General features: G+C 34.3%; 1 protein-coding gene across 1 annotated transcript in view; it reads left to right on the plus strand.

Annotated features, from left to right (window-relative positions):
* Nucleotides 1-14,520, plus strand: part of ASCC3 (activating signal cointegrator 1 complex subunit 3) — a 343,681-nt gene that overhangs the window by 295,331 nt on the left and 33,830 nt on the right. The window lies entirely within an intron of this gene.

A 14,520-nucleotide genomic window follows, 5' to 3' on the forward strand; every position in this document is an offset into this window, starting at 1 on the left:
TTAAGTACACCTTATTGTCTCTGTAAGCAAAATAGGAGGAAATACTAAATAACCCAACTCTTTTTTCAAAAATGACATCTTTTAGGTATGTGGTTTATATTTTGGTTTATTGTAGTAGAGAAGACCAGAAAGCAGTCTAAGAGGTGCAGCAGACCCTCTCCACAAGGAAACCCATTTAACTGCCAGAGTGTTACTCTCTTTTTGCAAAATCCAAAAGTTCTCCTAAGGGCCTACAGCAAATGGAGAAGCACCTATTCAGGAAAATCTACTAAATCTCAAAAAAGAGTGAAAGGCTGTGGATTTGAACTGTTCATGTCCCTGCCACAGTACAAAATATGACAGAAGCTTTGTTGAAGGCATTTGCAGTCAAAAATACGGAACTGCCTCTACATTGTAGGCTATATTCTCATCCAAAATGGACTGGCTACTGGCATCTCTCAGCTTCTCCCTACACCCCAGATTTGTATTGCAGAAACTCTTTTCCAAGCAGTTTTGGCCAAGAGGGATCACTCTGTTTTTTTCTCTTACCAGCCTCCAATTATAGGGTAGAGCTGTACTTCAGATATGACAAACTAAGAAGAAGAGGCTGATCTCCCCTGTCCAGTTCATATATAGATTAGAGATTCCAGGCTGAGAGACCCAAACTGAGAAGACCAGGGACCTATTATCATTTCCCAGAACCCCATTCATAGAGCACAGATGTCAATCTGGAAGAAGTGGGTCACAAACCCCACCCACAAGTTTTCTCTCTGTTGTAGCACATAAGTTCTACCTAGGAGACAAGGCAGACCTTACAAAGAAAGAATTCCAGAGCTCTGGTTAATGGGACTCACTTTCTTTGGAACAAGATATAAGGAAGTTCATGCTTAAGAACATTAATATAACAAACTTATATGTTATTATTGCTCTTCTTTATTCTGTTAACTTCTACAACAAAATGAAATTAATGTAAAGTAATAGTTACAATATTGTTTTTAGTTTGTAACATATATAGATATAATATGTTTAAGAATAATAACAATACAAAGAGAGAAGGAGAAAATAGTGCTATATAGGAATAACGTCTCTGTATCTCATTGAAATTTAGTGCAAATCTGGAACAAATTCTAATAAGCTAAGATGCATATTTTAAACCCTAGAGCAACTACTAAGAAAATAAAAAATAAGAAAGTATACAAAATCATTAAAAGAATTAAAATGTTACATTAGAAAATACTTACCTAATGTAAAAGAAGGCAATAAAAGAGGAAGAGAGAAACAAGAAAAACATGAGTTACAAATAAAAAGAAAGATGACAGATGTAATCCAACCATGTCAATAATAATATTAAATATGAATGGAGTAAATAATAGAATCAAAAAGTAGAGATTGTCAAACTGGACAACATAACAAGACTCAACTACACACTATCTACTAGAGACATACTTTATAATTAAAAATAATATGAGGGGTTTGAAGTGGCGGGGGGTGGGAGGTTGGGGTACCAGGTGGTGGGTATTATAGAGGGCACAGCTTGCATGGAGCACTGGGTGTGGTGAAAAAATAATGAATAATGTTTTTCTGAAAATAAATAAATTAAAAAAAAAATACAAATAGATTAGGCCTCCTGGGTGGCTCAGTCAGTTAAACAGCTGCCTTCAACTCAGGTCATGAGTTGAGTCACACATCAGGCAGGGGCCTGGGATTGAGTCACACATCAGGCTCCCTGCTCAGCAGGAGCCTGCTTCTCCCTGTCTGCCCTGCCTGCCTGCCACTCCCCTTGCTTGTGCTCTCTCTCACTCTCTGACAAATAAATAAAATATTTAAAAAAAAAATAGGGGCTAGTAATACATTATATGTTTTTTTTTAAGATTTTATTTATTTATTTGATAGAGAGAGAGAGAGTTCACAAGTAGGCAGAGAAGCAGGCATAGAGAGAGGAAGGGAAGCAGGCTCCCCGCTGAGCAGAGAGCCCAATGTGGGGCTCGATCCCAGGACCCTGGGATCATGACCTTAGCTGAAGGCAGAGGCTTTAACCCACTGAGCCACCCAGGTGCCCCTACATTATATGTTTATAAAAAGTTTAAAAATTAAAAAAAAAAAAAAAAGGGTTAAAAGTAGGATGGAAAAAGATATACCATGCAAACAATAACCATAAAAGAGCTGGACTATAATACATTAAGGTTAATGGTTATACTAGTATCAGACAAAAAGACTTTAAAACAAAAAAATTTAGTAAAGATGAAGGGGAGCATTTTATAATAATAAATTTATTATTATAACTTCTTATAATAATTTGACAACAAACAAGTCAGTTCAGAACTTGTAAATTCATTCTGTGAGGCCAGTATTACCAAAAGCACTACAAAAAAAGAAAACTAGAAGCCAATATCTCGATAAACATAGATGCAGAAATTCACAACAAAATATTAGTAAACTTAATCTAACAATATATTTTAAAAACCATTTACCACAATCAAGTGAGATTTATTCCTGGGATGCAAGGGAGGTTTAGTATTTGTTAATCAGTCAGTGCAATACATCACATTAACAAAAGAAACAATAAAAACCATATCATGTCAATAAAGGCAGAAAAAGCATTTGACAAAGTACAACATTCATGATAAAAACTCTCAATAAAGTAGGTTTAGAGGAAACATACTTAACATAATAAAAGCCAGATATTAAAAAAAATATATACTATCAAACTATAGTAATTAAAACAGCATGGTACTGGCATAAAAGTAGACACACAGATAAATGGAACAGAATAGAGAACCCAGAAATAAGCCAATGCTTCCATGATCAATCTACAACAAAGGAGGCAAGAATATGCAGTGGGGAGAAGTCTCTTCAACAAATGATGCTGGGAAAACTGGACCACGTCTTCCTTATACCATACACACAAATATACTCAAAATGGATTAAAGACCTAAATGTGAGACCTAAAGCTGTAAAATTCCTAGAAGAAATCATACACAGTAATTTCTTTGATATTGGCCTTGGAAACATTTTTTTTAGTTATGTTTCCTCAGGGGCGCCTGGGTGGCTCAGTGGGTTGAGCCGCTGCCTTTGGCTCGGGTCATGATCTCAGGGTCCTGGGATCGAGTCCCGCATCGGGCTCTCTGCTCAGCGGGGAGCCTGCTTCCCCCTCTCTCTCTGCCTGCCTCTCTGCCGACTTGTGCTCTCTCTGTCAAATAAAAAAATAAAATATGTTTTAAAAAAAAAAAAAAGCAAAAATAAACTGTTGGGACCACACCAAGATAAAAAGCTTCTGCACACTGAAGGAAACTATCAATAAAATGACAAGGCAACCAACTGAATGGGCAAAGATATTTTCTAATGTTATATCTGATAAGGAGTTAATATCCAAAATATATAAAGAGCTTACAACTCAACCTAAAAAGCAAATAATCCAATTTATAATGGGCAGAGGACCTGAATAAACATTTTTCCAAAGAAGACAAACAAATGGCCAATAGAAACATGAAAAAAGCTCAACATCACTAAACATCAGAGAATGCAAATCAAAACCACAAGAAGGTATCACCTTACACTTGTCAGAATAGCTAGAATCAAAAAGACAAATAACAAGTGTTAGCCAGGACATAGACAAAAAAGAAACCTCATGCACTGTTGATGGAAATGCAAACTGGTGTAGTCATTGTAGAAAATAGTACAGACATTCCTTAAAAAATTAAAAATAGAATTACCGTGTGATACAATAATTCCAGTACTGGGTATTTACCCAAAGAAAACAGAAACACTAATCTGAAAATATATACACCCCTACATTTATCACAGCATTCTTTACAATACCGAAGGTATGGAAACAGCCCAATTGTCCATTGATAGATGAATGGATAAAGAAGATGTGGTGTGTATATATATGTATGTATATATTCTGTTGTGTATATATATGTGTGTATACACGTGTGCATGCACACGCACAATGGAATATTAATCAGCCACAAAAACAATATGAGATCTTGCCGTTGGCAGCAACATGGATGGACCAAGACAGTATAATGTTACGTGAAATAAATCAGACAGAAAGACAAATACTATTTGACTTTACTCATGTGGAATTTAAGAAACAAAATGAACAAATTAAAAACAGACTCTTAAATACAAAGAACGAACTAGTGTTTGCTAGATTGGTGGGTGATGGGAGAAATAGATAAAAGGGATGATTGGTGGGTGATGGGTGAAATAGATAAAAGGGATTAAGGGTACACTTATCATGAAGAGCACTGAATAATGTATAGAATTATTGACTCATTGTACACCTGCAACCAATATAACGCTGTTAATTCTACTTCAATAAAGAGTCAATTCATCAGGAACATGTAACAATTATAAACATGCTTAAAATCAATGTCTCAAAAGCTGGCAGAATTAAAGATCTGCCTAGATCATAGGTGTTCAACACTTATAAATGGAGACTTCAAATTTGCACTTTTAATAATGGTAGAACAGCTAGACAGAAAATTAACAAGGATAAGGGATACATGAACAGCACTATAGGCCAACTAAACCTAATAGACATCTATAGACTACTCCACTCAACAACAGCAAAATACATATTCTTCTCTGTGCACTTGAACATTCTCCTAAATAGACCATATAATGGTCCTTAAAACAAATCTCAATAAATTTAAAACAACTCAAATCATTAAACATATGTTCTTTAACCACAATGGAATGAAAGTATAAATAACAAAAGGAAATTTATGATATTTACAAATGTAGAAAGTAAACAACACACTTCTAGATAACCAGTGGGTCAAAGAAGAAATCACAGCAAAAATTAGAAAATGCATTCAAATGAATGAAAAGAAAAACACACTATCCCAATATTTATGGGATGCAGCAAAAGCAGTTCTTAGAAATTCATAATTCTTAATACCTATATTAAGGAAAATCTCAAATCAGTAACCTAACTTTCCACTTTAAGAAGATAGAGAAAAGCAAGAAGAAGGAAATATAGAATAGAGATTAGCATTAAAATGAAAAAGGGAATGTAAAAATAGTAGAGAAAATAAGACTAAACCTGGCTCTTTGCAAAGATTAACAAAAATGACAAATCTTTAGCTAAACTAGTAAAGAAAAAGAGGATATTCAAGTCACTGAAATCACTACTGGTGACCAAAAATATATAAGGGACTACTATAAATAACCACATGCCAAAAAATTATATAATATAATGAAATGGACAGATTCCAAAAAAGACACCAAATTATCAAAATTGAACCAAGAAGGACACACATATATACACACCCCTATAACAAGGAAAGAATTTGAATTAGTAATTTTAAAACTTCCCGCTAAGAAAAGCCCAGACTCAGATGTCTTTAGTGAATTCTACCAAATGTTCTAAGACTTATTACCAACGTTATACTATTTCTTTCAAAAATATAAGAGCAAGAACACCTCCCAACTCATTCTATAAGGTCAGTATTACCCTGGCACCAGAATCAGATGAGGACAGCACAAAAAAACTACAGACTAATGTTCCTTGTGAATATAAATGCAAAAATTCCTCAACAAAATGGAAACCAAAATCCAGCAGCAAATAAGAGGATTATACACCATGTCCAAGTGGAATCTATTCTGGGAATGCAAGGTTGATTTAACATCCAAAAGGCAATTAATGTAATTCACATATTAATAAAATAAAGGCCAAAAACTGCATGATCTTCTTAATGGACACAGGAAAATATTTGTCAAAACCCAACACCCTCTCATGATGAAAACACTGCACAGAGTAAGAAGAAAAGAGATCTTCCTCAATCTGACAAAGGGCGTTCACAAAAAATCCATAGCTAACATCATGCTAAATAATGAAAAACTGTATACTTTCTTTCCATGGTCAGAAACAAGGCAAAAATGTCCATACTGGAGACTCTAACTAGGACAACTATAGAAGAATAAATATTAAACACATCCAATTTGGGGAAAAAAGCAAAACTATTTCTAATTGCAGATGGCATGACTACATAGAAGAGCCTAAGAATTCACCAAAATACTAGTAGAGTTAATAAGTTTAGCAAGGTTTCAGGATACAGGATCAATATGCAAAAATCATTTGTATTGTTATACACTAGAAATGAACAATATGGAGTAAATTCAAACAAGGAAGTGTAAGATTTGTACACTAACAACTGTAAAACTCAAAAAACTGTAAAACTCAACTGCTGTTGAAGGAAATTAAAGATCTAAATAAATGAAGAGATTTCTCATGTTGGTGAATTGAAAGACTTACTGCTAGATGGCAATACTTTCCATATCCATCTACAGATTCAACACAATCCCAGAAGCCCAGGTGGCTTTTTGGCAGAAACGGAGATGCTCATACTGTAATTCATATGATAATGCAGGTGACCCATAAGAGCCATAATAATCTTGAAAAAGAAGCAAAGTTGGAGGACTCACGTTTCTTAACTTAAAAACTTACTACAAAGTGAATATAATCAGAATAGCGTGGTAGTGACCACATATAGACAGATAGATGGATGAAATAGAACTGAAAGTCAGGAAATAAACCTTTATATATATGGTCAATTAATATGAGGGTGCCAGGACAATAAAATAGAGAAAAAACAGTCTTTTCAGTAAATGCTACCGAGGTAATTGGATATGTACATATAAAAGAATAAAGTTGGACTCCTTCCTCACACCATACACAAAACTTAACTCTAAGTTGATTGGAAACCTAAATGTAAAAGCTAAAATTGTAATACTCTTAGAATAAAACATAGGTGTAAATTTTACCCACGTTGGGCCATGTGATAGTATTTGTGCCGGAAGTGTAAGCAACAAAATTTGAACAAATTGGACTTTATCAATAAAGCTCTTGTGCTGCAAATGATACCATCAAGAAAGTGAAAAAATAACCTATTGAATGAAAGATAGTATTTGCAAATCATATATCTGATAAGGACTCAACTCCAAAATATATAAAGAACTTTTTATCTCAATAATAGGTGGCTCCATTAAAAAACGGGCAAATGATCTGAATAGACATTTCACCAAAGAAGATGTACAAATGGCCAATAAGCACATAAAAACATTCTTGCCATCATTAGTTTTTAGGGAAATGCAAATCAAAACCACTTCATACCCACGAGGGTGGTTATAATCAAAAGGACAGACCATAGCAAATATTGGTGAGGGTAAGAAGAATTTGGAACACTCATACATTGCTAGTGAAAATGCAAAATAGTGTGACCACTTTAGGAAAAAAGTTTGGCTGTTCCTTAAAATGTCAAGTAGAATTATCATGTGACACACCAGTTTCACTCCTATGTATATGCCCAAAACACTGAGAAACTTCAGACAAAAACCTGTACACAGATGTTCCTAGCAGCATTATTCATAATAGCCAAAAAGTGGAAATGGGTAAATGTCCATTAACCAATGAATAGATAAACAAAAGGTGATAAATCCACAGAATGGCTAACATTGATTCTCACAAACTAGCTCTGCTACTCACTGTTCACCCTCCCACCACCACCACTGTTGCTTTTTTTGTGTAGAATTTTCTCAGTAGTTTTCGTGATATTGTTTCTTGTAAACTTTAAAATAACTTTCAGCTTAAAAAAAAATGCACTCCTGTACATGTATAGCTTACCCATAGTCTGGGGAGAATAAACCTCTTTATTGGGTTTTATCATCCTTCTCAAATTACCATCTTACTTCCTTTCTCCTAGTCACTGACAAAATAAAAAAGTGACATCTCAACCTGCTGTTTCCATTTCTTTCCCCTCCATTCATTCTTACCTCCCCATAATCTGGATTACGATTGTTTAGAATCTTCAGAGGTCCAAGAGGGCCTGATTACCCAGTGCTCTGATATCCTTGATGTCTTCATTTTTACAGCATTTGACAACATCATTTACTTCTTTTTAATAGTCTCTTTATTTTTAAAAATGCATGTTCACATCTTATCCAGTGCTTTTTCTTAATGGTTTGACACTGGCTGCCCTTCCTTTGCCTACCTCTGGTTGTTTTCCAGACTCTGTATGAGATAAAATTGCCCTCCTTAATGCCAACCATAAATTATTTGTATATCAAAATATACTGGTATCTTTAATATTTATTATGTGGTTTGAAAATTTTAAAAACTACAGTGACAATATTTTCATTATTTTCTCCTTTTAACCTATAATCACCGCTAACAGAGTTACAATTTTAAAGAGTTTAGTACCTTTATTTGAAGTATAATCAATATATAATAATCATTCAGATATACAACATAATAATTCGGTATTTGTATATATTGTGAAATGATCACCACAGTAACTCTAGTTAACATTTGTCACAATACGTAGTTACAAAATTTTTTCTTATGACAGACTTTTAAGGTCTACCTTTAATTTTCAAATATACAATACGGTGTTACTGAGTATAGTCGCCATGCTAAGTGTTACATCCCCATAACCAGCTCCTGTCTGGATTCTCATCACCCCATTCCTAAACAGTCTCCTAAGCGATCTTCCTACTTTAGTTTCTCTCTCTTCTGTAATTCACCCAACTCATCCCTCCAGTTTATCTCCTTTAAAGGAACATTTCTGCTTTTAAAATCTAAACTTACATAAATAATAAAGCACTGTTTCCTTAACCTAGCTATCAAGGCCTTCGTTTTTACCAACACCATCCATTAGACTTTTACAGATCCACCTCCCCCTTTCTCCTGATGAACCTTCTTACTCTCACATTTCAACATGCTGGATATAGACTCAACACCTTTGCTTATGATTCCCACCTGAAATGTGTCTAACATTCATCCATCCATCTTGATTCAGCTCCCTCTTAAAATATTTCCTAATTCAAAATTAGTAGTTATTTCTACTTTTTCTAAGTTCGTGACACAGCATTTGTTTCATTCGTCAATCACTCCTACATTATGATTATTTCTTGTATACTGGCCTATTTTGATATTTCATTTGTAGATTTGTTTAACTTTTTGTATATGTATTGCTTAACTCCTGGAAGAATATTCCATAGACATTAAATAGAACTGTTTTAGTATTTCCACCTTAGGTTTTATATATATGTATTTTTAGTGTTTTCATATGTTTGTTTTATGTTTGATATACTCTCATAGCCTATAGAAAGGCAAATTATAAAGGAAGTCACTCAAATAAATATATGAAGTTTTAAAGGCAGAAACAAGATAATAAGAAAGTTTGTTTAGCTTTTAAAGATAGATTGCAAAGTGTGACATTTAACTAAACACGATTATTACATTTTGCTATTAATCTCACTCTATTTTAGGATTCAAACAGGATAGCCTCAAGATTTTTATTTTTTTAAAGAAAAGTATCTAAACATTGTTAAGCTATAAGACATTTTTATTACATCCTCCAAAACTGAGGAATTTTTTTTCAAGTTTCATCAAAGAGCAATTTTTTAAGGACTTAGCTATAAATCCTGGGAAATAGAAGTTTCTGATGGAATTCTTACCACTGAAATTAATTTAAGTACAACAAAGTTACTGGTACCCACTATTGAAAGATCCCTTAAAATCCAACTGTCAACGGGTTGTCATTTTTACAACGGAAGGAGTAAGGTGTTGTTTCTTGTTCATATTTATTTCTGGCAAGTGATTCCATGCTTGCCTTAATTGGTTGAAGGCCAAACATAGTCCATAAGTTTCAGACTGTGATACAAATCAGACACATATACTCACATAAGCCCTGAAAGGAGACATCCATGAGTATTAACAATTATATCTATCAGTATTTACATTTTTGCTACCTACATACAGTAAAATTATTTGATACTTTATCTGAGTGAACCAAATCGTGTATGTACTGGATATTTTATTATTGCTTAATTAACTAGATCTTTATTTTATTATTGCTTAATTAACTAGATCTTAATTTTATCATTTTCCAATAGCTTTTATAACCAAGAGCTTTTTTTTTACCTTTTTCTTTAACAAAGAATTTTTTAAGTTCATTCCTAGTATACATTTTACTGAATTTTGAGGTCATTATAAATTCCAGATAAGTCTAGCTTATAGCAGTCTTTTAATTTAGAGATTTATTTAATGTAGTAGTAAATGATTTATTCATTTTGAATAATTTTAATAAAAGTACAGATCACAAGTATTAGAAACTAATTATATATATTTGATTTTCAAAAACAAGTTATGTCACACATAATTTTTTAGTGTATTAATGATTGAAGAATAGGTAACCTGATGTAATAAAGATAAAAATATGAGGCATGTTTTCTTATCCTTTAATATATCTGGATGCTGCTGGATAAATGCCAGATAATTTTTCAAATATTGTTATACAATGTATAATATACAATTACTTAATATGTCAGGGGGGGCCAGAAATTAAACTGGGTTCCTATGAGGGAAATTTACTGAAATGCTTTTCCTACAGCTTCAGTGGCCAAAAGACAGCACTGGAATGTGAGAAACTAATTTTGGTTTGTTTTAACGCCTCAGAATGTTACAAATTAATCAAGTGCTACTTAAAGTCTAGAACTCATTAACTTTATAAGTTTTACTGTTCCCATGACAGAGATTAAGTTACAGCATAAAGCTTCTTTAGTCTCTCACATTGATCAGGTTGCCATCCCCACTTATCTGCTAGTTAGTGGATTCAGTGTAGGCAGCGATGTGTGCAATGACATAAAAGTACTAGTTTAGTCTTATGAACACTTGTACAAGCCAAACATGAACCCATCCTGGCTGTTTCTTACCTCTTCAATTTGCTTATGTACAGCAAATATATATACACATATATATATACACGCACATATATATATATATATATATATATATCTGTAAAAAAACACCCACACAAACAATATCCACTTACACGCTCACTAAAGAAAAAGCCAAAGTAGATTGTAATAAGCTTCTTATTTTAAAAAATCTAAAACATAAGCTGTACAGCCAATGTACTTAAGAGCTACAAGGATATGTAAGACTTACATATTGAACTAAACTACCAGAACCCTAACTAAACCCAGGTGCCGGCCAATCACTGAAAGACATTTCTCAGCAGTGTAGATATGCCATGTTCTTAGGAGAACAAGCAAAGTAGTTAGGGATAAGATGATGTGAACAAACCATTATATAAGAGTATATATCCTCAGTAAACTTAAACGAGTACAAATATATAAGCAAAATGTGGTAGCTTTACATACCTTTTTAAAAAATTTTTTACTTTACGTGGAGTAGGTGAGTTTATGGCATTTCTAGAACAGATTGAGATTCATGGTGACAAGGCAAACAAAATAAAAACTATTGAGTGAACAGCAGGGCCCATTTGATGTGATTATGAAAGATGTTTCTTTATTCTGTTTTTTTCTTTTGCAATCTAAAAACAGTAGCAGGGGGTTGCAAGCAGAGTTCATCATAGGTTGTCAATCACTGTCATTTAACATTTGCAGGGGAAGATGTCTTTATACAAGGACAGCTGGGCAAATCAGAGACATAGATTTGCAGTTAGGAGCCTGTCCAGCCTCCACTAAATAAACAAGGACAGGGCAGACAGACCAGCCTCTCACATAAAAATATAATGGACTCCACTGACCTCGCTGCCCTCCATTCAGCTTCAATCCCAGTTGCATAAAAGCTTCACTGCCCACTTTCAATTTCCTTTAATTACCTACATGATGTAGATAAGAAAATGAACCTCACTTGTAGTCAGTGATCACACACAGGAAATTAACTAGACAAGTTGTTTAAAATTAGAGGAGTAATTTGGAGGTAAATAGAGTGTCCTACTGAGGAAAAAGAGGCTAGAAAAGGGCTTTTTGTGTGCTTGTTTGTTTTTAAGCAGGGATTTTGATTATTTTACTAGCTCTCTCTGCTGATCCTGGGATTGCTGCTTTTCTAATCAATCTCAACTAAGTACGAAATCTCCTTTCTAAGTATTCTGAAACATCTAAAATAAAATTCTTAAAGGAGCTAAGAGCCAAGTAAAGTGGTGAGACAAACATGCCACCACATTCTAAAGAGCTTAGAAAAATTGTGAACTGGAATTACAGGAATAAATGATCATGGTTTTTACAGGAGGGTCTGGCAGAGAAAATGAGGATTAAGTAGCAGTTGTCTTCAGTCAGTCTTCATTTCAGATTGCTTGTCCAGTCCATAATCAAAACACACATGCACACAGAATTATATACCAAGAATATTCTTTATTTATTCTAACAAATTTGAAATCCATATTTTCATTTTATTCTTGGAATTCATAGCATTTCAGGTTTTTTTAACTAACATATAATGTATTATTTGCCCCAGGGATACAGTTCTGTGAATCATCAGTCTGACACAATTCACAACACTCACCATAGCACATACTCCCCAATGTCCATCACCCAGCCACCCTAGCCCTACTTGAATTTTAATTCGAAAATACTGTAGGGTTTCAGAGTAATGTAACTGTAGTACTACTTTGGAAAAGTTGCACCAGGTGTATAATATATGTCATTCATTCCTTTTCCCTGTCTTTCCACAATATTTTGAGTTAGCTCACCAGGTACACTGAAAAGAGCATATTTCCTTATCACACACTGATGTGATTTTGTGAACATATAATTAATATGGATTTAAAAGAAACCTAATTGGAGACTAGAGATTAAAGCCTGCAGTATCAAATCTATGGTTCAAGAGGATACAATTCCTGAATATTTTATCTTTAATTTGACTGTCTCTTGTATTATGAGAACATTGTCTTTCAAAGAACCAGTGTTTTCTGTAACACAATTACATAAAAATTGTATGATTATTTGGATGAAATGAAGGTGCCACTACTAGTAGAGCATCAGTAAAAAAAAAAAATTGTTTCCTTAAATCATATTTAAGAATCATGATATCTTTAAAAATTAGTTAATTAAATATTATTTTAGTTAGTGAAGTATATTTACATAATTGTAAACAAAGATTTACAACTGAAAACTGTAGAACAGAACTCAAATAATTGGATCTTCAACTTCAGCTAACATCCTGTGTGGTATCAGACGTGGGGATCATTATTATCCTAACTCCTAACATTTATACCAAGACGTATAGTGTTTGAGTGTTTCATGAACACTATCACACGGAATCTTCCCACCAAATCCCAATTTAAGGTAAGGGATTTGGGTTTAGGAAGGTTTAGTTACTCTTGGAGGGTCACATAGCTTGTAAATGGCAGAGCTGAAAATCCACCTGTTGTATCAGTTCCCAGATGCAGTGTTTTCTCTACCACCTCACACCATCCCATCCCACCCTCATGACCTACAACATTTCTAAGGGGATTGATTACTTACTACATTTTTCAGGTTCCCCTTTAATTCAAACACTGGAAGCAGGAAAAGAGAGGATCCTCAAAGGAAGTAATTACTTTTGATGAGATGTCAGTTACTTTTTGGATAATTTTTAACTACAGAAACTATTATTGGTTTGATACTTTATGAAGTATTTTTAAATCAAATATCACCACCTTTGAAGATCTCAAAAATATTGCATGTGTCAAGGTTTTTTAACTTTATTTTTTCAGTGTTCCAAGGTCTTTGTTCATGCATCGCACCCAGTGCTCCATGCAATACGTGCCCTCCTTAATACCTACCACCAGGCTTACCAACCTTCTCACCCTCCTCCTCTCCAAAACCCTCAGTCTGTTCTCAGAGTCCACAGTCTCTCATGGTCCATCTCCCCCTCCAGTTTCCCCCAGCTCACTTCTCCTCTCCATCTCCCCATGTCCTCCGTGTTATTCCTTATGCTCCACAGATAAGTGAATCCATATGATAATTGACTCTCTCTGCTTGACTTATTTCACTCAGCATAATCTCCTCCAGTCCCGTCTGTGTTGATACAAAAGTTGGTTATTCATCTTTTCTGATGGAGGCATAATATTCCATTGTGTATGTGGACTATGTCTTCTTTATGCATATGTCTGTTGAAGGGCATCTTGGCTCTTTCCACAGTTTGGCAACTGTGGCCATTGCTGCTATAAACATTGAGGTACAGATAACCCTTCTTTTCACTACATCTGTATCCTTGGGGTAAATACCCAGTAGTGCAATTGCAGGGTCATAGGATAGCTCTATTTTTAGTTTCTTAAGGAATCTCCACACTGTTTTCCAAAGTGGCTGCACTAACTTGCATTCCCACCAACACTGTAAGAGGGTTTCCCTTTCTCCACATCCTCTCCAACACTTGTTGTTTACTGTCTTGTTAATTTTGGCCATTCTAACTGGTGGTATCTCAGTGTGGTTTTGATTTGAATCTCCCTGATCGCTAATGATGATGAACATTTTTTCATGTATCTGTTAGCCATTTTTATGTCTCCTTTGGAGAAGTGTCTGTTCATGTCTTCTGCCCATTTTTTGACGTGATTATCTGTTTTTTGAGTGTTGAGTTTGAGGAGTTCTTTATAGATCTTGGATATCAGCCCAGTCTGTAGTGTTATTTGCAAATATCTTCTCCCATTCCGTGGGTTTTTTCTTTGTTTTGTTGACTGTTTCCTTTGCTGTGCAGAAGCTTTTGATCTTGATGAAGTCCCAAAAGTTCAAGGATTTCATCAA

Source organism: Neovison vison, chromosome 1 (assembly GCF_020171115.1).
Source record: "Neovison vison isolate M4711 chromosome 1, ASM_NN_V1, whole genome shotgun sequence".
Lineage (NCBI taxonomy): Eukaryota > Metazoa > Chordata > Mammalia > Carnivora > Mustelidae > Neogale > Neogale vison.